Source organism: Dasypus novemcinctus, chromosome 10 (assembly GCF_030445035.2).
Source record: "Dasypus novemcinctus isolate mDasNov1 chromosome 10, mDasNov1.1.hap2, whole genome shotgun sequence".
Taxonomy (NCBI): domain Eukaryota; kingdom Metazoa; phylum Chordata; class Mammalia; order Cingulata; family Dasypodidae; genus Dasypus; species Dasypus novemcinctus.
The window spans coordinates 124180960-124207070 of record NC_080682.1 but is presented as its reverse complement, the minus strand read 5'-3'; the positions used below and the strand labels follow the sequence as shown (position 1 = coordinate 124207070).

Genomic DNA, 26111 nt, shown 5'->3' with positions numbered 1-26111 from the left:
AATCACTGAGAATAATTTGACACCAAATTATTCCATTCCTAAATGTCTTTTAATTCTCATGATACCTGGTACTACTTTCCTGATTCTTGCTCAGTTTCGTGGCCATTCTTTTTCAGTCACTTGTGCTCTTCCCCTAAATCTCCTCATTCCTGACTTATGACTAAGTGAATTTCAAAAGCAAAAAGAGAATGTATACGACAACCCCATTATAATCTATAACATCTATATGGATATAGTTGCTTAGAAAGTGTAATTATGTTTTGATTATGTGTAAGATAAAAGTCTGAAAGAAATATCAAAATGCTAGGCACACTGAAAATATTCTGGGTGAATTGCACTTTCTTATTTTTTCTATAGTTTCTGAATATTTTTTCAGTGGTAATTCAAATGATAAAATTGGAGAAAGTCAATAAAAAATTAATCACGTACTTCTAGGCTCTTCAATAATATGTATGTTGATGATTCAAAAAATGCTATCTCTAGTTCAGTTTTTTAGCTTGAATTTCAGACGTATATGCCCCATAGTCATATTTGCCCTCACCCCATCCTTCCTTTGTGTCTCCATGGTACACAAACCATATTTTTTCTATTTGAACTATTTCTTTACAAGTTTTTAATTTCCAAAATGGAAAACCCTGGGTGAATTATTCAACTTCCTATATCCAGTGCCTCTTAAGTAGAAAACAGCACCTAATGTTGGTTAAGAATAGGCTAATCTTTGCTGCCATCTTGTGGCTAGGAACAATATTTGTTTTATAACTTTTAAGTTATCCATAGTTAAGTTATTCGTTATTTTTAAGAGAAATAAACTTCATCTTAACCTTTAAATATCTACAAGTATTCCTTCTGCATCTTTCATGAAAACTTACTTTTCAATATACAGGAGTTTTTTCCTTGTATCTTTTTAGACTCTAACATTGTTTTGTTAATTTTAATATAAATATTTCCAAATTAATTTCTTTAGTTAAATTTAATTTTGTTAATTCATGCTCCAAATTCTAAAAGCTAAGGAAAAATCTCTGTGATCATTTAATTGTGGATTTACCTCAATTTAATTGTGAAAGACCTTTTTCCCACTGAGGACATACAAATCATTCATTTTATTTATTCAATAAATGAATGCCTCTTTTATGTCAGTCATAATTCCAGGTACTCAGGATATAACAGCAAGAAAAACAGTCAGAAATCCCTGACCTCAAAGAGCTTACATTCTAGTTAGATATTTAAAGAGGATTTTTATGCTCAATGTTCTTTAAAAACAGAGTATGTTGCCTTGTATGTACCAAGACATTTTCTATGATACATTCCCTCAGTGTCTTATTTTTTCATTTATCTTCAAAGAGGCTTTAGGTTACAGAGAAGTCACATACAGAATATATGGGATTCCCATATACCCAACATCTTTCCCTCAACATTTTTCCCTCTCCTTTATTAATAACATTTTATATGTGGATGGTTCATTTCTAACAATTGACGAACAAATACTGAAGCATTGTTACTAACCATGGTCAATGATTTACCTTATGGTTTATATTTTGGACCATACAATTTTATAAATTTTGATGAAATTTAACATGGCCCGTATCCATCATTGCACGATCATGTAGAACAATTCCAATGCCCCCAAAATGTCCCATGTTCCATCTATTCTATTCCTCCCTCTCCATCCCCTCAGGACCCACAGCAATCTTTTTTTTCACTCCCTGAAGAACAAGAATCATAGTTACTTGCAACAACATTGAGGGCTGACATCCTGGTATGTCCTCCCCTATTAGGCACTGCCTATTCTCTTGAGAGATTCCTGCTCTTCTATTTGAGAACACAGCAGGACTCCCCAGGATGGGAGTCCAATACCTTCCCATTCATAGAGTGATGAAAGACATAATGGGGAAAATTTTTATTTTATTTTTTATTTCAAAAGTTTAATTTTTTGTTTATTTTTTAAAAAAATATTATTTCATTTTCTTATTAATTTTATTTGGTTATTTTGTTGGCTTCATTTTTTAAGACGTTTTGGATCACAGAAGGGTTATGACCACGGCAATGGAGGACCATTGGTGCAGGGTGTCAGAAATGGGGGAGGCAGCTTATCTGGGGCATACTTACAAGGCACATGAATGAGTACAGGTGTTCATGCGGAATTGTCATGGTGGGTGGAGATCCACACAGTAACTGAAAGAATATTGAATTCCCATCCCAGGGAGTTCTGCCACATTCTTTAACGGAACAGCAAGAATATGTTACAGAGACAGATGACTAGTGAAGGAGGATGAACCCTTGGTATTAATGACTGTACTTATGAGCCTTTTCTTTTGAAATTGAAACTCAGTTTAGGATTACAGTTTGCCTAACAGTTACCTCCTGAGAGCCTCCTTGTTGCTCAAATGTGGCCTCTTTCTAAGCCAAACTCAGCATGTAAATGCTATAACTTTCCCCCTGCCCCTGCCTGGCATGGAAAATGACTCATGAGGATGAACCTCCCTAGCACTGAGGGATTCTACCAAGCATCAGTGAGCAATGCAACTGGAAAAAGACCTTGACCAAAAGGGGGAAAGGGTAAGGACAATTGAGTATATATGGCTAAGAGACTTCAAAGTGAGTTAGGAAGTCATTCCAGAGGTTATGCTTATGCACATCACAGCAGGATCTCATTGACTGCCAAAGTAAATATTGTCTCAAATAGCAGAGTTCCTGAGGGCTCTGGAGACATCCAGACACTACAGGCTGGGTTGACAGCTCAGTGGTTTGGCACCCTGCCAGTGGGTCCTACTTTGGAATTTATATTCCCCAGTGTGACAGAGTTGGACTCAGTTGTGGTTTCCCTACACATGGCTCTTCTGCACCTTCTATTTGAACCTATAGTTAGTACTAGAGTGGAAAGATGTACTCCAAGAGACTTAAATCTTCTGGCTGTCCATGTGCCAGTTGAGCCCCGAATCTCAACAGTTTCAACACCTACTCTCCCGTTGACTGGACTCACCCAGGACAACTAACAAGGAGATGATGATGGACATGACCATCCCAAGGAACAGAGAGTCTACAAATGCAAGCAAGTTAGTCCCATCCATCTGCCCCAAGTTATCTAAGCCTTCTCTCTTTTAGAGGTGGAGGGGGCCTCACCATCCCAGAATACTTAGGATTGGGGAATGAACAATGGACTGGACTTATGTTATTGTACTATAGACTTACTGTGATTCTAGCAATGGAAGAACTGTTATCATTAATGTGGAGACAGTGGCCACTGGAGGTTCTAAAGGGAGGGAGAGGGAAAAATAGGTGTTATATGAGATACTTTCAGGACTTAGGAATTGTCCTGAAAGACACTGCAATGACAAATACAGGCATTATAGATCTTGTCATAACTTAGAAAATTGTGCAGGAATGTAAACTACAATGTAAACTATAATCCACGCTTAGTGGCAATGCTCCAAAATGTGTTCATCAGTTGTACCTAATGTACCACACTAATGAAGGATGTTATTAATGTGGGAAAACTGTGTGAGGGATAGGTAATGGGGCATGTGGGAATCCCCTCCCTAATTTTTTATGTAACACTTACCTAATCTAAAGTTCCTTTAAAGTAAATAAATAGATAGGTAAAACAAAGTTCGCTTACCACTGTAACAAACTATATAAGTTCCCAAGTTGGAAGGAAAGAAACTACCACTAAAATTAGGTACTTTTTTGAGTATATGTAGTCTGGTACATTAGGACCACGAATATACTTTTACATGTATAATTGCAGAAACCGAAGGTCATAATTATTTCTGTACTGATATTATTTTAAGTGTGCTACAAATAAATGAATTAGCAACAAATGACATATTTCAAAAATTTGGTTGGAATATTCAAATCTTAACAAGTTATTTAGCACTCACATGCAGTGCCTAAGGAGCCAGACTGTAATGAAATTGGAATGGTTCAGAAAAGCTGGCATTTTGACAGTGGCACCCAACAAAAGGAAATGTAATTTCATGAAAATGCCAGCCATTATAACACAAGAAAATAAATCTTCCTAATCAAAAACAGCTTCAAATATTCTGGCTATAACGTTAGCTTTCCTTTTTCCATTAGGTGAGCATTCAGTACTGAAAAACCTGAGATATAATGAATTTCATTTACTGAAACTTTAACTTAAAAAAAAAATGTTTAGTAAGAATGCAGATATTTCCGTGTATTTCAGTTTGTCTTGGCCTGAGTCCTCTCCGACTCGGAGACAAAGGCCATGAGTAGACAGGTTTTAGGAAATGATCCCGAGGAAGAGTAAGGAAGAGGCCGAGAACGGGAGGAGGAAACCCGACGGGGGCCAGGCGCTGGCGAGTGCGCCCGGCTCTGCCGCCTCGCCGTCCCCGGTCCGCGCTGGGCGCGGGGAAGGAGGCCGCCAGCCCGGGAGCCCTCCGGGCTGGGGCGTGGGCTCCCCCCGCTCGGTGTGCGCGGCGGAGGCAGCTCCCGCTGGCGTCTCCAGGGCAGCACAGCGTTGCCATCCCCCTCGGGCGCCGGTTCAGGACAGTCTCGACAACACCCTCCAGGCAACCACTGGCCCTGGCTTTGACCCGGAACAAGATGCGTGGAGGCGCCAGCGGCCGGGCTGCAGCTGGGCGGGCTGCGGCGGGAACGTTCCGCACCTCCTTCCAGTTCCGCCGGGATTCCGCTGAGCCCTAGCGGTTTAGGGACCACAAAGGTTAACTCGTCCCAGCGAACCCCAAAATGGACGGATGTCAGAACAGGAAGACGAGGTGAGGCTAGCATCGTGCTAGGAGGACGTCAGTCAGATCCTGCTGATACGAGGCTTGAATAAGAAAAGGATTTTAGTGCATCTACAAAATGAATCCCATTGAACATACGGGGTACTTAAAGTAGAAGAAATGTATTTCTGACCAAATCCAATGACTCTTTCACATGTGTTTTATTAGACTCTGGAAAAACAAATGAACAAATATGTCAGTACAGGTTTTTAAAACTTAAATCTTCATGGTAAAATTTAAAAGTTCTAATGAACTACTTATTCCAAGAGTTGAAAAATTTCAAGTTAGTTATTCTGCTTTTTAGAAAAACCTTTCTAAAGAATAGCTTTTGCTTGAGTTTCTTTCTTTTCAAATATTGTACAGGCAAGTTACTGTTGATGTCAATTTCTTTAAGAAGAATAATGGAAGAATTTTAATTTGGCACTATGATCAAAACTATTATAAGCAGTAGAAACAATGTGATTTCTAAATTTACCTATAAAAGAACCCTCAGCTTTTGCTCAGGACATGTGGTTTCAAGTTGAAGAAGGAAACAGTTTTCTCAAAACCCCTACAGGCAGATCTGGAAAATCATACTATGCAGATTTATGCCTTATTTTTTAGACTTTGGTTTTTTTTGGGTTTTTTTTTTTGTTTTGGTAATGTTGGGTCTTTCAGTCTGGATTTGCTTTTTATTAGCTCTGTATAATTAGGTTAATTAACCAGTGATTTAGTTTTGTATTTAAGCTACAGGTTATCTTTTTTCTTTGGTGATATTTATTTCTTTGCCTTTTTTTTGTTTTAACTACTTTCATTTTAGGATTTTTTTAAATCTAAATAAATCATTCACAAACAAATATACTAGGAGTGTACCCTCTTTTCGAGTTATTGTGAAATTGCTATATAAGTTAATAAATACATTTGTAAATGCATTGTTTGTAGGAAGAAATGTTCTGAGTTATTGCTCAGCCTGCTGAATTTATGTTGCATTACCTAACACCATGTAAAGATGAAAAGACAACAACATCGTAATATTTCCTTTTCTCTTTGCAACCAAACCATTTAACTGTGAGAATTTTATTCCCCTCTCCTTCCTCTTCCTCTTTCACTTCCTACTTATTGTCACCTTGTATAGTGACAATATTTGAAATTATTTATAAGCAGCTGAGCTGAGGAAGCTTGGGAAGAAACAAAGCCTATGCCAGCCTACAGCTGAGACCAGAAGAAGCTGGGCCCGCGCAGCCTTAAGAGGAAGGAGGAGAGATCAGACCCACCATCTTACTTTAACATATGGCAACTGACTTAGGTGAGAAAGTACCTCTTACGGTACCTTGAGTGGACATTTCAGGGCGTAGTAACTCTAGGCTTTTATCCCAAATAAATACCCTTTATAAAAACCAACAGATTTCTGGCCTTTGCATCAGCACCTCTTTGGCTGACTAATAACACCTTGTAATATACAGAAAGCTCTTGGATTATGGATTTGAAGAGAGAAATGCTTTCAGATAATCATTAGCACCCATACCAGTAACTTATGCTCAAAGACAGGATGGAGTTATAAAGTGCTTTTATAGTGCAATATTAATGTTAAAGGCAAGGGTTGACTTTTTTGTTTTATTTTAACATGGCATGTCTTGAAATAAGTATCACTTCAATATGGCAAAAAAAAAAAATTTAAGTCATTGGACATTAGGCAATGGATAACAGTGATAACTGAAAGACGAAAGAGAAATTAGATGAACACTACAATAACCCCAACTTACAGCCTTCAGAATATTTCCAATTTACAACATAAAGGGACTGGGCTCAGGAACAGCCCAATATTCTCCCTGATTTGAAGATATGGAGCAGGGAGTGCAGGAAAGCCAAAGTAGATAGCATGTGCAGAACAGACTATTGAAAAACAATTACACAGGGGGAGAATTTAAATATTTCTTGTCTATAATAATACAAGACAGTAGATAAAGATAGAAAGAAAAAATAATTTTTAAAAAAGGATGGAAAAGGGTCCATAAAAGAGCCAACAAATCCATAAAAAAGAGAGAAAGGAGAAAAAAAGTAATTTTTAAAAAAGGATGATTTTGTGTGATCTATGTACTTAATTTAAAAAGGACAATAAAAAGATTTTAAAATGAAAATAAAAAAGGATTGAAAAGATCCATAAAAGTCAGCAAAGCAATAAAAAAAGTAAAAGAAAAAATAATTTTTAAAAAAGGATGGAAAAGGGCCAGCAAAGCCATAAAAGAAAAGACAGAAGAGAAAAATAATTTTATAAAAAGAAGATAGTGGAGCAACATCTTTAAATAATGAAAGGGAGAAAAAAAAAAATGTGTCAACCTAGAATTATTTACCCAAGGGCAATTTCTTTCAAAAGCAAAGGAGAAACAGACTTTTAAGATACATAAAATCTGAAAGAATTAATCACGAACAAACCATTACTATAAGAAATGATGAAGGAAGTCCTTCAGTCAGAACAAAAATGGAACCACATGGAAATCTCAATCTATAAAAGGAATGTGAGACACCAACAGCATTAGCTATGTGGGGAAAAATAAAGGATGTTTTTAAAGATTTTATTTATTTATAGTACTAAATCTCTTTATCAGAAAAGGTCTAAGATCAATGGTCTCAGATTCCAACTTAATCTAGACATTGAAGAGTAAATTAAATCCGGAGTAGGTAAAAAAAAAAACAAAGTTCAGAATGGAAATAATTAAAAGAGGAAAGTTAAACAGCACAGAACATCAACGAAACCAAAAGCTGATTGAGAAAAATCAATATAATTAATAAGCCTTTAGCTAAATTAATCAGGATGAAAGCGAGAATTGTAAGTATTAACAATGAGAGAAGGGTTATTAATACAGATTATATAGGCATTATAAAGATAATAAGGAAATGTCACCCACACATTTATTCTTATAATTGCAGCAATTTAAATGAAAACTTTAAATAAGATAACCTGAATTAGCCATATGTCTTTTAAAGAAATTAAATGTATAGCGAAAATGTTCCCAAAGGGAAAATTCCAGGCCCAGGTTGTTTACTAGGAGATTCTACAAAAAATTTAAGCAATAAATAATGCTGATTCTACATCAAAATTGGGGAGGGAGGGAGCAGATGTCGCTCAAGTGGTTGAGCACCTGCTTCCCATTTACTAGGTCCTGGGTTTGATCCCCAGTACCTCCCACAAACAAAAAACAAAAAACAACAACTCTCATGGGGGACTAATAGCTCAGTGGTTGAGTGCCTGCATCTCATATACAAGGTCCTGGGTTCAATCCATTCTATGACTCTAATACTATCCTGATACCCAAATCAGAGGAAGACATTAAAGAAAATAAAACTAGAGCCCAATATCCCTTTTGAATATAGATGTAAATATTCTTAAGACTATGTTAGCAAATAAAATTCAACAATATATAAAACATAAAATATATAAAAATATCTCATGACAAGGTAAGGCTTATCATTGGGATTTTGGTAGCTCTCTATCATTTCTGGAAAACTGTCATCAATTACCACTTCATATAATACCACAGTTAAATTTTCCCTCACTGTTTCTTACCAGATTAGACAAACTGACTTTCTCACTCTCCTCTTCTCTTAAACTGTCTTCCATATTTTTCATTTCTTTATTTCTTAGTTTTACATTCCAGATAATTTCTTTTTCTTTTTATTTTTTTTTTAAAGATTTATTTATTTATTTATTTCTCTCTCCTTTCCACCCCCCTACCCCGGTTATCTGTTGTCTGTGTCTATTTGCTGCTGCTTCTTTGTCTGCTTCTGTTGTTGTGAGCAGCACGGGAATCTGTGTTTCTTTTTTTTTTTTTTTTGGTTGTGTCATCTTGTGTCAGCTCTCCGTGTGTGGGGCACCATTCCTGGGCAGGCTACACTTTCTTTCGCACTGGGTGGCTCTCCTTACAGGGCGCACTCCTTGCGCATGGGGCTCCCCTACGCGGGGACACCCCGGCGTGGCAGGGTACTCCTTGCACGCATCAGCACTGCACATGGGCCAGCTCCACACAGGTCAAGGAGGCCCAGGGTTTGAATCGCAGACCTCCCATGTGGTAGACGGACGCCCTAACCACTGGGCCAAGTCATCCGCCCCCCAGATAATTTCTTCACCTCAATATTCCAGTTCACAAATCCCTCTGAAGTTCATTCGCAAATGTTTTAATGTTAATTACATATATATTTATTTATTTCTAGACAGTCTGCCTTTTCAAATTTGCTTATTGCTTCTTAAGGCTTCTGGCTCTTTACTTATGTTCTAGTCCTTTTTATTTCTTTAAATAATTTAAACTCTTTGCTGTTGATTTTGGAAATTTAACTCATAGTGTTTTATTTATTTTTTTTTATAGTAAGCTCACTTTTTTTTTAATTCTTAGGTTTACTATTCTTTTCTTAAGATTTATTCATTTATTTCTCCCCCCACTTCGTTCTTTATGCTTGCTGTCTGCTCTGTGTCTGTTTGTTGAGTGCTTGTCTTCTTTTTAGGAGGCATCAGGAACCGAAACCAAGACTTCCTGTGTGGGAGGCAAGCGCCCAATGGCTTGAGCCACCTCTGCTCCCATTTGTGTATCTCGTTGTGTTTCCTCATTATGTCTCTTCATTGCATGATCTCATTGTGTCATGCTCACTATCTTGCTTGTCTTCTTTAGGAGGTGCCAGGAACCAAAACCAGGACCTCTCATGTGGGAGGCAGGGCCCAAATGCTTGAGCCACATCTGCTTCCTTTGAGCTCACATTTCTTACAGTTTTATTGTGAGTGTCCTCTGGGACATAGGTTGAAGTAGATGCATCCAGAGAGAATTTGTATTTGATTTTACCAGGCAATAAAGAGCATTAAATTTTTGGTTAAGGTTTTTATTTTTATTTTTAAAAAGATATAGTAAAATGGGACTCTGGACTGCAAACCTGAGTAAAGATTTGCTTTTTATTTCCTCTTCCATTCAGGGCACAAGCTTGATTAAAGGAATGCTACTTGCAGTCCTCTCTGGAAGACTGGAAGGGAGGAGGCAGGAAGTGTAAGGTAGGTTAATTTGTATAACATCCTCACCTGCCTTTCTTGCTTCCTCATAGGGATAGCCTTTTAGTTTTACAGTTGAATAAAGGAGGGGAAAATTAGTTGTCTAAAGAATTCCATCTGGGGAAGGCTCTGGAATTTTTCTCATTTTTTCCTTGTAACTGTGAAAAACTCAAGGTCACTTCAAGGTGATGGCCATCCTCAATATTCCAAAAAGGCACAGATAACCTATGGAAAAACAAAAATTTAGTTTCTCCTCCAAGTTCTCTTCTGCAAAACCAAACACCAGAAATAAATGGAGTTATAGCTACAAGAATTTTACAGAAAAGTGTTTTAAAAACAAATTATTTTGATACATATTGATAAAGCAAACAATTCATCTAAAGTATACAATCAACAGTATTTGGTATAATTATTAACCAAATACTATGCATCCATCACTTCACTATTATTAGAGTTCATTATTTCAATAATAATAATAATAAACAAAAAACAGACTAACAAGAAAATTCTTCACCTTCCAATCTCTCTATGCTTCACTTGCTATACATAACTGCTATTTCTGAATATTCTTGTACAACTATTTATTTAAGCAGTTTTATTGAGTTATATTCACATACTATACAATCTACCCAAAATGTATAATCAATGTGATTAATGCACAATCACAACATTGTGCATTAATCAACACAAAAAAATTTAGACAGTTTCATTACTCCAAAATAAAAACGCCATACCCCTCAGCAGTGCTTCCCCAGCTTCCCATCCTTTAAAATCATTCTATTTCCTGGTGATCCATATCAAGTTTTTACTCTATGAATTACACAATATATTTAGTTCATAGTAGCACAATCATACAGTATTTGTCCTTTTGTGTCAGGCTTGCTTCACTCAACATGACGTCCTCCAGGTTCATCCATGTTATTATATGCTTTAAAACTTCATTTCTTGCTAGAGCTGTATAATATTCCATTGTGTATATACACCACAGTTTGTTTATCCGTTCATCTGTTGATGGACACTTGGGTTGTTTCCATCTTTTGACAATTGTGAACAATGCTGCAATGAACAATGGTGTGTCTACGTCTGTTCGTGTCACTGCTCGCAGGTCTTCTGGGTATTTACCCAGTTGTGGTATTGCAGGGTCACGTGGCAAGTCTATATTAAGCTTCTTTAAGAACTGCCAAACAGTCCTCCACAATGGCTGTACCATTCTGCACTCCCACTAACAGTGAATAAGTGTGCTTATCTCTCCACATCCTCTCCAACACTTGTAGTTCTCTATCTTTTCAATATTGGCCATTCAAATAGGTGTGAAATGATATCTCATAGTAGTTTTGATTTGCATTTCCCTAATCACTAGTGATGCTGAACATATTTTCATGTGTTTTTGCCATTTATATTCTTGTTTGAACAAATGTCCACTCAAGTCTTTTGCCCATTTTTTAATTGGGTCATTTGTCTCTTTATTGTTGAGTTATATGACCTCTTTGTAAACCCTATTGGATATGTGATTTCCAAATATTTTCTCCCGTTGAGTTGCCTGTCTTTTCACCATTTTCACAAAGTCTTGTGAAGTGCAAAAGTGTTTAATATTAAGGAGGTCCCATTTATCTTTTTTTTCTTTTGTTGCTTGTGTTTTGGGAGGTCAAGAAACTACCACCTATCACAAGGTCTTTAAGACATTTCAGAAAGGGGTTTTGACCCCAAAACTTAATGTCCCAATAAGATGTCATTCCAAACAAAAATTCTTAGAAAAATATGAATTCATAAAATGCATCACTGTACATAAAAATTAAGAAGCATAAATAAAATACAATTTATCAGCAGAGACTATCAAAACAAATTAAACACAAGATTAAGTAGCAGTATTTCAAATTCTGTCACAAAACTGAATACAGATGTCAAAAATTATAGGTAAAGGAGGAGCTACATGACAAGAAAGCTAAAAGTTTAATATTAATAATCTGGTATTCATTTTCCTCTTCTGAGAAGTAGAGATATCTGAGATAATACAATATGGATTCCCACTTGTTAAGATATCGCTGTGCTAAGAGAATTTTATGTAATTTTTAAAAATTTAATCCTCATGACTACTGGATTAGGTCTTTGTGACAGTTTAGAGATTATTCTATGAATCCCAAAAAGAGAAAGATTATGTTTGTGAATTAATCTATTCCTTTGGGTGTGACACCCTTCAACTGCATTACATTCAGTTGATGTGCCTTTGGTTATAGCACCTGTTAAGATAAGGGCTTTCAATTTGACTATGTCAGTGGGCATGACTCAGGTTGATTCCCTGCCCCCTTGCTGGGTCTGATATAAGTGGACATTCGCATAGACAAGCACCGGAAGAGAGTGCTCTGTCATTTTTCATTCTGCCATGTGACAGAAAAGAGAAAGCTCAACCAGTAAAGCCTGGGGAGAGATGAACCATTTGCCTGATAGCTTATCGCTGACCTTAGGAAGAGATCTGGACTGATGATATAGGCTCCATGGGCCCAGCTTCTTGAGGGCTAAGGAGCTCCATGCTTAAGCATTAGCTGCTAGCAAACCCTGAGTCTTCTTTCACATGGCAGGGTCAAAAATGTCAGAGCTCCCTTCCCCTGTTTCTCTCTGTGTGTCTGTTTATATAAGACCCAGCAAGAGAATGGAGACTCAAGTTGACCTGAATCACACCTTACTGACATAGTCCAATCAGGTCTCACCGAGGGCTTTCAAGAAGATGGTACTGAAGTAGGCAGGCAGGGCTCAACCCTTAGAAAACAGAGGAGGAGGAGGTGTAGCTCAGAGGTATGAGTGCCTACTTCCCATGTTTGAGGTCCTGAATTCATATACGAGGTCCTGGGTGAACATAAAGAACAAATCCCACATCTCAAAAATAAAAAGACAAACCTAAGTGCTCCAAAATGTATTCACCAAATGCAATGAATGTCCCATGATGATGAAAGAGGTTGTTGATGTGGGAGGAGTGGGGTGAGGAGACCAGGGGGTATATGGGGACCTCTTATATTTTTTGAATGTAACATTTAAAAAGAAAATAGAGAAAAAAATATATAATTTTTTAAAAAATGGGCAAGAGATTTGAATAGACACTTTTCCAAAGAGGAAAAGCAAATGCTTTTTTAGCACAGGAAAAGATGCTCAACATCTTTTGCTATTAGGGGAAGGCAAATCAAAACTACAATTAGATATCATCGTATACCTATTAGACGGGAGGGTTAAAAAAAACAACAGTGCTACAAGTGTTGGGGAGGATGTGGAAGACTGGGAACCCTAATCCACTGCTGATGGGAATATAGTATAGTGCAGCCATTGTGGAGGTTTGGCAGTACCTCAGGAAGCTAAATAGAGAACTGCTATATGATCTAGCAATCCCAATTGATAACAGGGACATGAACAGATATATGCACACCCATGTTAACTGCAGCATTCTTCACTATTGCCAAAACTTGGAAGCAACCCAAGTGTCCATCAAAAGAAAAATGGTGAACCAGCAAGACAGCAGCAGAGTAAGGAGCTCTTAGAGTCAGCTCTGGCTACAGGGCAGTTAGTAAGCACCCAGAGCTACCTGGAGCTGGCTGAAGCACCTGTTTGGGGACTCCAGGAGACTAGAAAAGCATCCTGCCAAATACTTGGAGGATGGACACTGCCCATCTGCAGAGAAGACTCGTAAGTAGAGGCTCCACGCCTGGGAGACCAGTGCCCATCCTCCACTGGAGGCACAAGCAGCCTCGGGAGCTGTTCCGTGGCTGGAATTGGAAGCTCCACTTCTCAAAAAGGAAGGAGGAAGGGACAGTTGGGCACCAAATTCAGCTACCGATGAGTAAATTCAGCAGGCTAAAGTATAATCCTAAGAACAGCTAAGGTTTGAGCCTGTCTAAGTCAGAAAGAGACCAGGGGCTGCCATCTTAACTCTGCACCTGGCACGAGGGAAAGCGGGGCAGACTGAAAATCCCAGTGCTGGTAGGGACCAGCTTCTTTCCACCCAGGTCAGATTGCAGCTCTAGCCTAGGCCCCAGTGCCAACTCCAGCAGGGAGGAAGCTGGGGGGACCTGTACCAGCCTCTCCAGGAAATTACCGGCCAAGCCACAGAGGCCAGTGATCATGCTATTCTGGCGGCATGAGCCACTCCAGGAGCTGTTCTGGGACAAGAATTGGAGGTTCCATTTCCCAGAAACAGGGGAGGAGGAGACAGCCACCAATTCTGGCTATTGATTAGTAGACTCAGCTGGCTAGGATATAACCCTAAGAACAGCTACAGTATGAATCTTTCCATGACAGAAAGAGGCGAGTGGGTGCCATTTTGACTCCAACCCCAGCCTGAGGGGATGCCAAGCTAACCAAAACTCACAGTGATGGTAGAAACTGGTTTCTTTCATGCAGATAAGCCTGCAGCCCACCTAGGCTTCAGCCCGGCCTCTGACAGGGAGGAGGCTGGTGGACCCTGTACCAGCCTATCCGGGTAATTGCAGGCAACTTTCGCTGGCACAGACAAAATAATGAATAATCAGATGTCTACCAGGGCAATTGCGGCCATCTTGGACCTGCACTGCACAGATTGTTGCCCACACCTGCAGCTCCATCCCCGCCCCAGGCAGGGGAGAAAGGAGCATGAAGCTCTCTGGGCAACTACCATCTAGGCCTGCACAATTTGGATTATTCCACACAGCTGTGACACTGTCCCTACCCATGGCAATGGAGAAAGTTGGGGGAAGCTTCACTGGTCCCTGGGGTAATGAGGGCAGCTTGAGCCACCAAAGCTTATAGCACCAACTACATCCTTGGCTCCTACTGCACAACCAGCAAAGGAGAATGGTCAGGAAGCCCTAAAATAAAGAGAAAAACTAAACCCAGGATAAATACTCTAGTAAGCCAGGTGCCAAGATACCAACCAAAAATCACAATCCACACTAAGAAACAGGAAGATATGGCCCTGTTAAAGGAACAAGATAAGCCTCCAGATGACATAAAGGAGTTGAGACAACTAATCAGAGATGTTCAAACAAATCTCCTTAATAAATTCAATGAGATAGCTAAAGAGATTAAGGATATTAAGAAGACATTGAATGAGCACAAAGAAGAATTTGAAAGCATACATAGAAAATAGCAGACCTTATGGGAATGAAATGTGCAATAAATGAAATTTTAAAATCATTGGAATCATAGAATAGCAGATTTGAGTAGGCATAAGAAAGGACTGTTGAGCTTGAAGAAATGACTCTGAAACTGAATATACAAAAGAAGAGATGAAGAATGGAAAAAATTGAACAAGGTCTCAGGAAAATAAATGACAGCAAAAGGCGTGCAAACATATGTGTTATGGGTGTCCCAGAAGAAGAGGAGAAGGGAAAAGGGGCAGAAGGAATATTTGAAGAAATAATGGTAGAAAATTTCCCAACCCTGTTGAAAGACATAGATATCCATGTCCAAGAAGCACAACATACTCCCATCCAAAAAAAATCCAAATAGACCAGCTCCGAGACACAGACTCATCAGAATGTCAAATGCTAAAGACAAAGAGAGAATTCTGAAAACAGCAAGAGGAAAGCAATGCATAACATATAAGGGATACCCCATAAGATTAAGTGCTGATTTCTCACCAGAAACCATGGAGGCAAGATGACAGTGATCTGATATATTTAAGATACAAGAGAAAAACTTCCAGCCAAGAATCTTATGTCAAGCAAGACTGTCTTTCAAAAATGAGAGCAAGATTAGAATATTCACAGATTAACAGAAATGAAAGAATTTCTACACAAGAGACCAGATATTAAGGAAATACTAGAGCGTGCTACAGCCTGAAAAAAAAAAGACAGGAGAAGAGAAGCCTGAAAGAAAGTCTAGAAATGAAGATTATATCAATAAAAGTAACTAAAAGTGTCAAAACAGTGGTGAAAATAAAATATGACAGATAAAACTCAAATAGGAATAAACTTAATTAACAATGTAAAGCACTTGTAATTCAGGAAACTGCAACTCAACGTTACATCAAAAAAGGCCTAAATAACTGGAAGAACATTTCATGTTCATGGATTGGAAGACTAAATATCATTAAGATGTTAATTCTACTCAAATTGGTACACAAATTAAATGCAATCCTGATAAAAATTCCACTGGTGTTTAAAAAAAAATTGCAAACATGATTATCAAATTTATTTGGAAGGGTAAGGGGCCCTGAATAGCCAGAAACATCATAAAAAGGAAAAGTGAACCCTCATCTCCAGACTTTAAATCATATTACCTACCTATAGTAGTAAAAACAGCATGGTCCTGGCAAAATGACAGACACATAGATCAATGGAACCAATTTGATGGTTCAGAAACAGACCCTCATATGTATAGTCAAGTGATTTTTTACTAGCCTGTCAAACCCGCACAGCTGAGGCAGAACAGTCCATTCAACAAATGGTGCTGAAAGAACTGGATATTCATAGCCGAAAGAAGGAAAGAGGACCCCCATCTCACACTTTATCCAAAAATGAACTCAAAATGGATCAAAAACCTAAAAATAAAAGCAAGAACCACAAAACTTCTAGAAGAAATTCTAGGAAAATATCTTCAAGACCTGGTGGTAGGTGGTGGATACTTAAAGGAGATGAAAGGAGGACTGAGATGGACTACTGATATTTAATGTATATAAAAGTTTTAATTAGCTTTACTGTAAAAGTGTGGAAATGCATAGAGTGAATAGTAACAAATAGTGATTAACAGCTGTTTTCTAAATGGGGATGTGGCTGAAAATGATAGTCTAGGTATGGAAATGCCAATTGACAGAATGCTAGAAAATAATCTAGGAAATGAATAGCAGAGTAAACCAAGAGGTGGATGAGAATTGTGGTTGATGGTACAGATGCAAGAGTGTCCTTTGTGAGCTAGAGCAAATGTACATCACTACCACAGATTGTTGGGAATGTGGAGAAGCACAGGGAAAATACAACTGGAGTGATCTACAGACTGTGGTTAGCAATAATAATATAATATTCTTGCATCTATGCAAGTTGATAATGGGGAGTATGGAAAAAGTGTGCTAAATGTACACTATGGACGTGGTAACAATCAGATGATATTATCTATAACAAATGTTCCCACAGTGTGGTGTGTTGATAGAAGAGTGTTGTTTAGGAATTCTGCACATGTGCATGATTGTTTTATAAGTTTGCAACTTCTGTCATAAAAAATATATTTAAAAACTAATAATAGAGTGGGTTGGGGGGGAAAACACCAACTGTAAGATAAGGAGTATAATTAGGAGTAAGATTTTGACAATATTCTTTCATAATTTGTAACAAACACCTACGATAATGCAAAGTGTTGGTGGAGGATTGTTGTATAGGACCCCCATATGATGTTATGCATGTTTGCTTTATAAGTTCACAACTTTTACTATACACTTAATTGTTTATATATGTTCATATATAAATGATATAAAGATAATAATAATAGGGTAGATTGAGGGAAAATACTTTGGTTATTTTGACAATGTTCTTTAATCATTAAACAGGTTTAACAACAGTGCAAGGTATTGGTGGTAGGTTTAGTTATGAGAATCCTGTATGATGTTATATGTTTGTTTTGCAAGTTCATAACATTACTATATACTTATTGTTTATGTATGTTTATGCATGAGGGATATACTTCAATAAATTTAAAAAAAAAAAAAAGGGAAAATGGTGAGATGATGGACAAACAACATACCAAGGAATCAAGAGTGCCTACAACTGAAAACAAGAGAATTCCATCCATCAGATGTATGGGATCAAAGTCCCCTTCAATTAATGGTGGAATGGGCATCACCATTCCAGAGTCCTCAGGTTGTGGAAACAAACTATGGACTAAAATAAACTATTGGTATTCTACTATAAACTTATTCTGATTCTAGCAATGGAAGAAATACCATTGTTGTAGAGGCAGTGATCCATGGATGTTCTGGGGTTAAGGATAGGGAAAAACAGATGTAATAGGAGGTCATTTTGGGGACTTGAGAATCATCCTGAATGACATTACAATGACAGATACAGGCAATTATTATCTCTGACCATAACTTACAGAGTCGAATAGAAGAGAGTATAAATGTAAACTACAATGTAAACTATAATCCATGCTTAGTGGCAATGCTCCAAAACATGTTTATCAATTACAATGAATGTACCACACTGATGAAAGATGTTGCTATTGTGGGAAAATGTGAAAGGTATGGGAAGCAGGGCATATGGAAATCCCTTATATATTCTCTGTAACATTTATTTAATCTAAATATCTTTTTAAAAAAATTTAAAGTGGGAAAAAAAGATAAATGGATAATGTATATATACATAAAATGAAATATTATGCCGTTCTAAAAAGAAATGAAGGAAAGACAACATGGGTGAATCTTGAAGACCTTATGTTGAGTGAAGTAAGCCAGGAACTAAAGGACAAACATTGCCTGACCTCACTGATAGGACCTAAGTCAATTGAGCAGACTCATAGAGCTAGAGTCTGGAAGACAGGTTATTAGGAGACAGAAAGGGTATAGAGTGAGATGAGACAATGTGCAATACAGGCAAAACCCACAGGGTAGAAGGGGTGGTTTGGCTGAAGACATGGGCGATGGTGGTGCAAGGACCTGAGCAGGGTCGATGGTATGGGTGAGCTGGGTGGGGAGGTTGGGATGGACTATACATGGAACTAAGGGGAGGACTGGAGGAAGGAATAGGTGAACTCAGGATTTGTAGGATGTTTTTGAAACTAAAAGGATGGTAATATGTTTTTTTGGTAAATATGGCAGGGGAGGGTCACAAGTGCAGGACATTGGTGGTGGGAGTATATGTGGAAAAGGGTACACATAGGGCATGCTTCTATGGAATATGAATGTGTTCATCTTGGTTTAGAGTGTTATTTCAGTGGGTGAAGACCCACCCATTAAACAAGAAAATATTAAACCCCGATCATGGAGAGTTCTGATACATTCTCAAATGGAGGGGCAAGAACCTCTCGACTACATAGGCAGCACCTACTAAAAGAAAACAGACCAGTATGTCAACCTCTTAATATTAAGGCATGTAACTATCAACCTTATTCTTCAAAAATTGAAAATGAGTCATTGCCATAGGTTCTGAGGGGAGGAGAAGGGAGCAATGAGTGGAAAATGGGGCATTTCTGGAGCACTGGAATTGTTCTGCATGATCTTGCAATGAGGATAAGACCATTATACATTTTGTCAGAACCTATAAAAGTATATGGCACAAAAGGTAAACCATAATGTAAACCATTGACCATGGTTAGTAGCAATGCTTCCATATTTGTTCATCAATTTTAACAAATACTCATGTAGGATGTTATTAATAGGGGAGGATGTGGGGGGTAACAGGGGTACATGGGAATCTCCTAAATTTTCTATGCGACTTTTCTGTAACCTAAAGATTTTTGGAAAATAAAGTGAAAAAAATAAGACAAAGGGGGAACATTCAGAAAAATTGTCTATATACATAAAAGATAACCAATGAAATGCACAATGCAAAAAAAATTTTTTTTAATTTTTTCATTTTTAATTTACCTTTTTTGTTGTTGGCTTTGTTTTGGGGGAGGTTTTGGATTGCAGAAGGGTTACAACTGTGACTAGGGAGGATCACCGGTGTGGGGTATTAGTGGTGGGGAGATGTGGGGAGGGGTACACCTGGGGCATGCTTCTGTGAAATACAACTATGTACATATGATCATGGGGTATTGTCTCGGTAAGTGGAGAACAGAATAACTGACAGAATATTAAATTCTCATCCTGGGGAGCCCTAATACATTTTCTCATAGAATGGCAAGAATCGCTAGAGCACATAGGCAGTGCCTAGCAAAGGAGGACAGACCAACACACCAGGACCTTAATATTGATGCACTTATGAACCTTGTTCTTATGAAATTGAAAATTTGTCTAGTAATATTTATTGCCTAAGAGTTACCTCCTGAAAGCCTCCTTGTTGCTCAAATGTGGCCTCACTGTAAGCCAAACTCAGGATATTAATTCACTACTTTCCCTCCAATGTAGGACATGACTACCAGGGATGAAACACCCTGGCATCAAAGGATTATTTCCAAGCACCAACTCATGATGCATTTGGAAAAGACCTATACCAAAAGGGGGAAATTATTAAATACAAATGAGTTTCTATGGCTAAGACATTTCCAGGTAAGTTGGGAGGTCATTCCAAAGGTTATGCTTATGCACCTCTGAAAAGGGTCTCTCTGACTGCCACAATAAACAGTAACTCAAGGAAGGGTGCTCCTGAGAGCTCTATATAGCTCATCAAGACACTATAGGCAGGGCAGACAACCCCAGGAAATCAGGCCCCATTGATGGGCCTTATCTTGGAATATATGATAAACTATTTCCCCATAGTATCAGAGTTATACTCATTTATAATTTTCCTACACACAGTTCTCCTGCCTTTTTATTTTAGCCTACAGTTAGCACTATACCCATTAAATACATGTCCCAGAGACTTAAATCTTCTGGCTGTCCATATGCTGGCTGAGCCCTGAATCTCAGCAGAGTTGCAACCAAAAGCTACATTCCAGTTCAATGGACTCGCCCAGGGTAACTAACAAAAGGATGGTGGTGGACAACTCCCTTCCCAAAAACCAGAGAGTATCTACAACTACAAGCAAGAAAGTTCCATCCATCTGCCCAAGGGCTCTAAGACCCCTCTCTATTAAAAAGTTGGAAAACTACAAGTACTGGAGAGGATGTGTAGAGATAAAAAGCTTATTCGCCGTTGGTGGGAATGTAGAATGGTACAGCCACTGTGGAGGACTGTTTGGCAGTTCCTAAGGAAGTTGAATACAGACTTGCCACGTGACCCAGCAATACCATTTCTAGATATACACTCAGAAGAATTGAGCACACTGATGTTCATAGTGGCATTATTCAAAATTGCCAAAAGATGGAAACAACCCAGAAGTCCATCAACAGATGAATGGATAAATAAATTGTGGTATATACACACATTGAAATATTATGCAACTTTAAGAAGAAATGAAATCGTGACGCATATGACAATATAGATGAACCTGGAGGATAGCCTGTTGAGTGAAGCAAGCCAGACATAAAAGAACAAATACTGAATATTGTGCTATTATGAACTAAATATACTGTGCAAACTCATGCAGTTAATAATCAGAATATAGGTCACCAGAAAATGGAATGAGGGTAGAGAATAGAAAGCTGAGGTTTAACCTGTGAGAACTGGTAAAAAGGTTGTTTGTAAATCTCTGGATATGAATAGAAAATATATCATAGTGTTTGTAACTAGCAGGGTTATTATATGGGTATGGCAATGGTTGAAAGTGAAAATCTAAGGTCATGTATATTACTGGAAGGAAAGCTAAAAAATGTAACATGGGACAAAACTGACGTGAAATACGAATATGGGTGATATTACATATATCTGTTTTTATAAAATTTGAAGACAAACTAGAGAGAAAGAAATAGAAAAGCAGCTATGAACAGCAGGGTAAGCATAGAGAGATTGAGAGATGTTGAGGTTTTATCTGTTTTATTATTATTGGAATAAATGAAAATGCTCTAATAATGATTAAAGTAATGAATGCACAACTCTGTGATTATACCAACCACTGATTGTACACTTTGGATGGATGGATTTATGCTTTGGTAATACAGATTTTTAAAATTAATTTGTTAAAAGAATTGTATATATGTATATAACTTATAAATAAATATATTATTAAAAAATAGCAAAAATTAGTATCTGAAACTGCCGAAACTGATGGGATTTAGCCCAGACCTGCTATTATGATTGTCATTCTTAACAGGTCTCATCCCTATATGGTTATGCAAAACCTAGCCTCTTCCTTGCATATTCCTAACCATTCCACCCTCCTGTGTGATATCCATACAGAACACCTGTGACTGACCCCTACTCTGTACTTTCCTATCCCAGAATCTTGATCTCTGGTAATGATCATTACCTTGTAACTCAGCCTTGTTTGGAACCCACCCCACCATGTTCTACCCCTTAATATTTATCAATGAAGGAATCTGTATCCAGCTTTGCTTCAAGTATCCATTCATATTGCAATGGTATAAAATATTAGAATTTCTGCAGTTTGGGAAGGGTGATTTAAACTGTAATCTCCTGTCTCCTGCTGCTGAGTAAATCTTCTTCTCCTTCCTAGCCTAGTTTAGTATTTCTCTATTTTTGCCGCGCCAAGTGAATGAACCCATTCTAGGACCACCCCGACCCTTCTTCAGTTTGGTGCCCAACATGGGATAGGCGTCCTTGTGAGAATGACGCTGCTCAGTGGATTCCTGGACCTCCTAGGTAACACATTTTCAAACCCCGGCTCTGCAGCCACAAGACTGTTTTGAGAGTCAGACAGGAATCTTTGCCTCGCCTGTCCAGGATCCTTAACAGCAGTGGGGTAGGAAGGAAAACCAGTGTGTTGTGTGTTTGTTATTCTAGGTATGTTCAGTGATGCACTATTTCCTGCCAATGCTGTACATAGCAACTGTCTTGTTAACAGGTGAAATGTTGGAATAGGAAAGAGAGCTGCCTGAGCTTGGTGGCCTAGGTCTTAGTTTCTGTATTTGTTATCTAGATGGGAAATAACCAGAGTTTAAGAGTGAAGAAAAAAAGCAACCCACTGGGTTGTATCATTAATCACTGGGAACAATTTATATATGAATCTATACAAAAGGATAACGATCCGCCTTTGTGAGAAAGTCTGGCCTCAGTATGCTTTAGAACAGGGGTTCTTAACAAGGGGTCTGTGAGCTTGAACTGAAATAGAAAAAAAACATTATTCTTGTGGGACTGGGTTGGTGCAGGTGTGATACATTTATTAAATAATACATAGTATAGTATGGACTTAGTAAGGGGTCCATGGTTTTCACCAAACTGGCAAAGGGGTCCATGGAGCAAAAGGTTAAGAACCCTTATTTTAGAAGGTGAGCAGAAATGGCCAGCACAAGAATCTTTAGAGTATAACACTCTTCTACAGTTAGACTGATCCTGCACAAGTTTACATAAATGGAATGAAATTCCTTACATCCAATGCTTTATGGTATTAGCCCAAATTGAGAAACTTCACAGAGAATGTGTTGGACAAGTTGTATTACCAGTTAGTCAGAATCTGGGTCCCCAGAATACTAGGATTAGAGAAAATGATGACTTCAACCACAGCTAGCTAAGGAATTAGTTAATCAACCATCAATACAAAAGCTAGAATAAAATATTGCAAAGATGAGGGGGATAGAAACCAGGAAAAAAAACCCTCCCAGACTCTAACTTGACTGATGAACTCTTAGATACTATTATTCTCTGAGAATTGAGACCTATGCCTCTCCCACCTCCATTATCAGGGGCATGGAAATAGATCTAAATTGCTATTAGATCCCTCAAAAATGCTCTCCCCACCACACCAATGGTTTATCTTTTAGGCAGGGCCCCTCTCCGCAGGAAGGCAAAACCAGGGCCTAATCCCTCTCTGGCAAACACAGGGATAGATGCCCAAGGACAACCTGGGGATATTTTTATGTACATACGCCATTGTCAACATCTGATCTGTATAGCGGGCAAAATTCAAGAAACTGCTCCAAAGTCTGATGAAAATCCATGCATATTCCTGGAGAAACTCCTAGAGGCATATTGTCAGTTAGACCCATAAGCTCTTGTTAACAGGAGGAATGTCAGCCAATCTTCGATTTGTCAGAATGCTCCTGATATTCCTTGCAAATTGCAAAAAGTAGGAGGGCTAGGACTGCCAACTTCAGCCCTGGTAAAGACTGCTTTCAAGGTGTTCTATAACGGAGAAGCGGTCCAAGAAAAAGACCAGAAGAAAACAATCGGAACTCTGTCTGGTCAGCACAAATATTGTTTGCATGGGGAGGCATTTGAACTTTGTATGACCTGTTCCCTATTATTGTAGATGTTGCAGTTCTGATAATGAACAGCTGCTTGGTTATTTCCAATAAATATGATATGGAAACTGGGGTCGAGGTTCTCAGTTCTGGAAACTGTGAGTCCCCTGGTCCCATCTTTATTTCCTCTCTTGTGGTCTTTCTTTCTGTCCTTTATTTCTTAAGTTCTGTGTCGCCTTCCCTTTGAGCCAACCTACTGCTGAGCTGGTGTCAGCATGTAGGCGCCATAAAGAAAAAATAAAGCAGGGTAAAGAGGACTCCAGAGTGACTGTTTCCCTATTGATAAACATTGGATTGTTTACAAAATATTGCTACAGAATTTAAATAAAGTTGTCATTTTATAGATAGATGCATCTTTGTGCCTTACCGAAATTTGTTTTTATTTTGATAAATATTTTATAATGAAGTAGTGAGAGTTCTATAATAAATATCCATTTCCCAACAACAAAAAAGAATTGACAATAACATGTTAACATATATAAGATTTTTATTAATAATAAGTAAGATAATTACAGTTAAAGAACTTTTTGATGTTTTCAACTTTCAAACACATTACTTTACACCTACCTCCACTATCATAAAATTGTAGAGAATATATACAATTTAATGCTACAAATAATATATCCCAAATAATCATATACCATGCAACAAAGAATTACTCATACATTCTAAAAGAAGTAGAAATTATATAACCCTTTTTTATTGACTACAGTGATGTAAACAATACTAATAAGGTTTCAACAAGAAACAAATATTTTATATATTTGCAAATTTAATAGTGTACTCTTAAAAATCTACTGGGCTAATGGAAAAATTATAATCACAACTTTAGGCTATTTAGGAAAATGAGAAAAGGAGAACACTATATCATTTATGACAGGGAACTAAAGTATGTTGTTATGGATTGAATAATGACATATTCACGTCTTAACCCATGATCCTGTACATGTGAAACCATTTGTAAATAGGAACTTTAAAGATGTTATTAGTTAGGGTAAGGCAAAACTGGCTTAGGGTAGGCCCTAATCAAATACAATTAAAGTCTTTATAAGGAGCAAACTACAAAGCCCTGGCAAACTAAAACATATACAAAGATAAATTCACACATTACATTATTTCATCAGTAAACAAGAAAAAAGAGGAAATGAAAGCAAACCCTAGACTTAAAAAAAAAAAAAAACATAATAAACCTTAAAAAAGCAAATGAAATAATAGAACAGACTAGAAAACACAGAAATAAATCACAGTACATATACATATATAGTAGACTCCACTGGGAAAAGGAAGATGTAAGTATAAAAACAGTGGGGGGAAATCATAAAGGGAACAATGAACAGATTTGACTCCATAAAGATTAAACATTTCTACATTTAAAAATACCATGAACAAAAATAAAGACCAAGTATGAGGAAAAATATATTTCCAAAATGTTAGTTTTAATATTTTTTAAATTATAAAAATCCTAAAACCAAAATTAAAATCATTAGCTTCACAATAAAAAAATGAGCAAAAACATGAGGAGTGAATTTACAAATACAAAGAAGGCAAAATTACTTAGAAGTTATAGTCTTTTAAGGCTTAAAGAATGCTATGAACTTGGGACTTTCATTTATTGTTATTGGGAGTGTAAATTTTTATAATCTACTGGAAATTACAATAGGTCTATAATTAGTTTTAAATACATTCATACTCTTTTCCCTAGGAATTCTACATCTAAGGATCTAGACTGAAAAAAATAGAGATTCAGAAAAATACTTGTATACAAGGATGTTTATTATTTACAAAAGAAAATATTGTAAACCACTTCAGTGCCAACAACAGAGGAATGACTATTGTTTTCTAACAAAATGAAAATATTTTGGTACTTCTAGCGACATGATTTAATATCATTCAATCATTCTATTTCTGCAGAACATTTCAAAGCAAAAATGTTTTTCATTTATTGAGGACCTACTATGGGCAATGCAATGTACTGTACTAAGAGCTTTATGTTATTTCAATGATTTTAATACTAGTAACATCCACATAGTTGGTAAACAATCAGTATTTACATTTTATGGAAGAGAAAATTGAAGCCTGGTGAGTTCTATGATAATTAGATTAAAGTCATTTAGCTACTAAATTGCAGTCAGAATTTAAATCCTGGTCTGATTTCAAAGTTCCATTCTTAATCATTCTATGGCACTGCTTTTATGACATGGGAAAAATCTCAAGACATCATGTAAGTGTGTGTGTGTGTGTGTGTAGTAAGCGTTAGAGAAAAAGAGGGAAGAAACTGGATTTAAAGGTTATATTAATTATGCACATAAACACCAGTAAGTTTCTCAAACAGTTGGTGGCAGTCAGCACCAGTGTGGGAAAGGAGGTAAAAGTGTGACCAGGAATGAAATGCACTGTCTTTTTAAAATCACACACACGTACCAATTTCAGTGTTCCTTAAAAAAAAAAA

The 26111-nt window shown here is 37.4% G+C and overlaps 1 long non-coding RNA gene across 3 annotated transcripts; it reads left to right on the top strand.

Annotated features, from left to right (window-relative positions):
- The first annotated feature begins 4610 nt into the window (after nt 1-4610).
- Nucleotides 4611-23784, top strand: LOC111759778 (uncharacterized). 3 transcript variants are annotated; one of them, XR_009187721.2, is made up of 5 exons: nt 4611-4736; nt 5889-6030; nt 9681-9756; nt 19772-19912; nt 20184-23784. It is a non-coding gene; the product is annotated as an uncharacterized lncRNA (long non-coding RNA). The 3 variants fall into 3 exon arrangements; XR_011650001.1 differs by having other exon boundaries at nt 4634-4736; nt 5860-6030; XR_011650002.1 differs by having other exon boundaries at nt 4637-4736; nt 5886-6030.
- Nucleotides 23785-26111: the final 2327 nt, after the last annotated feature.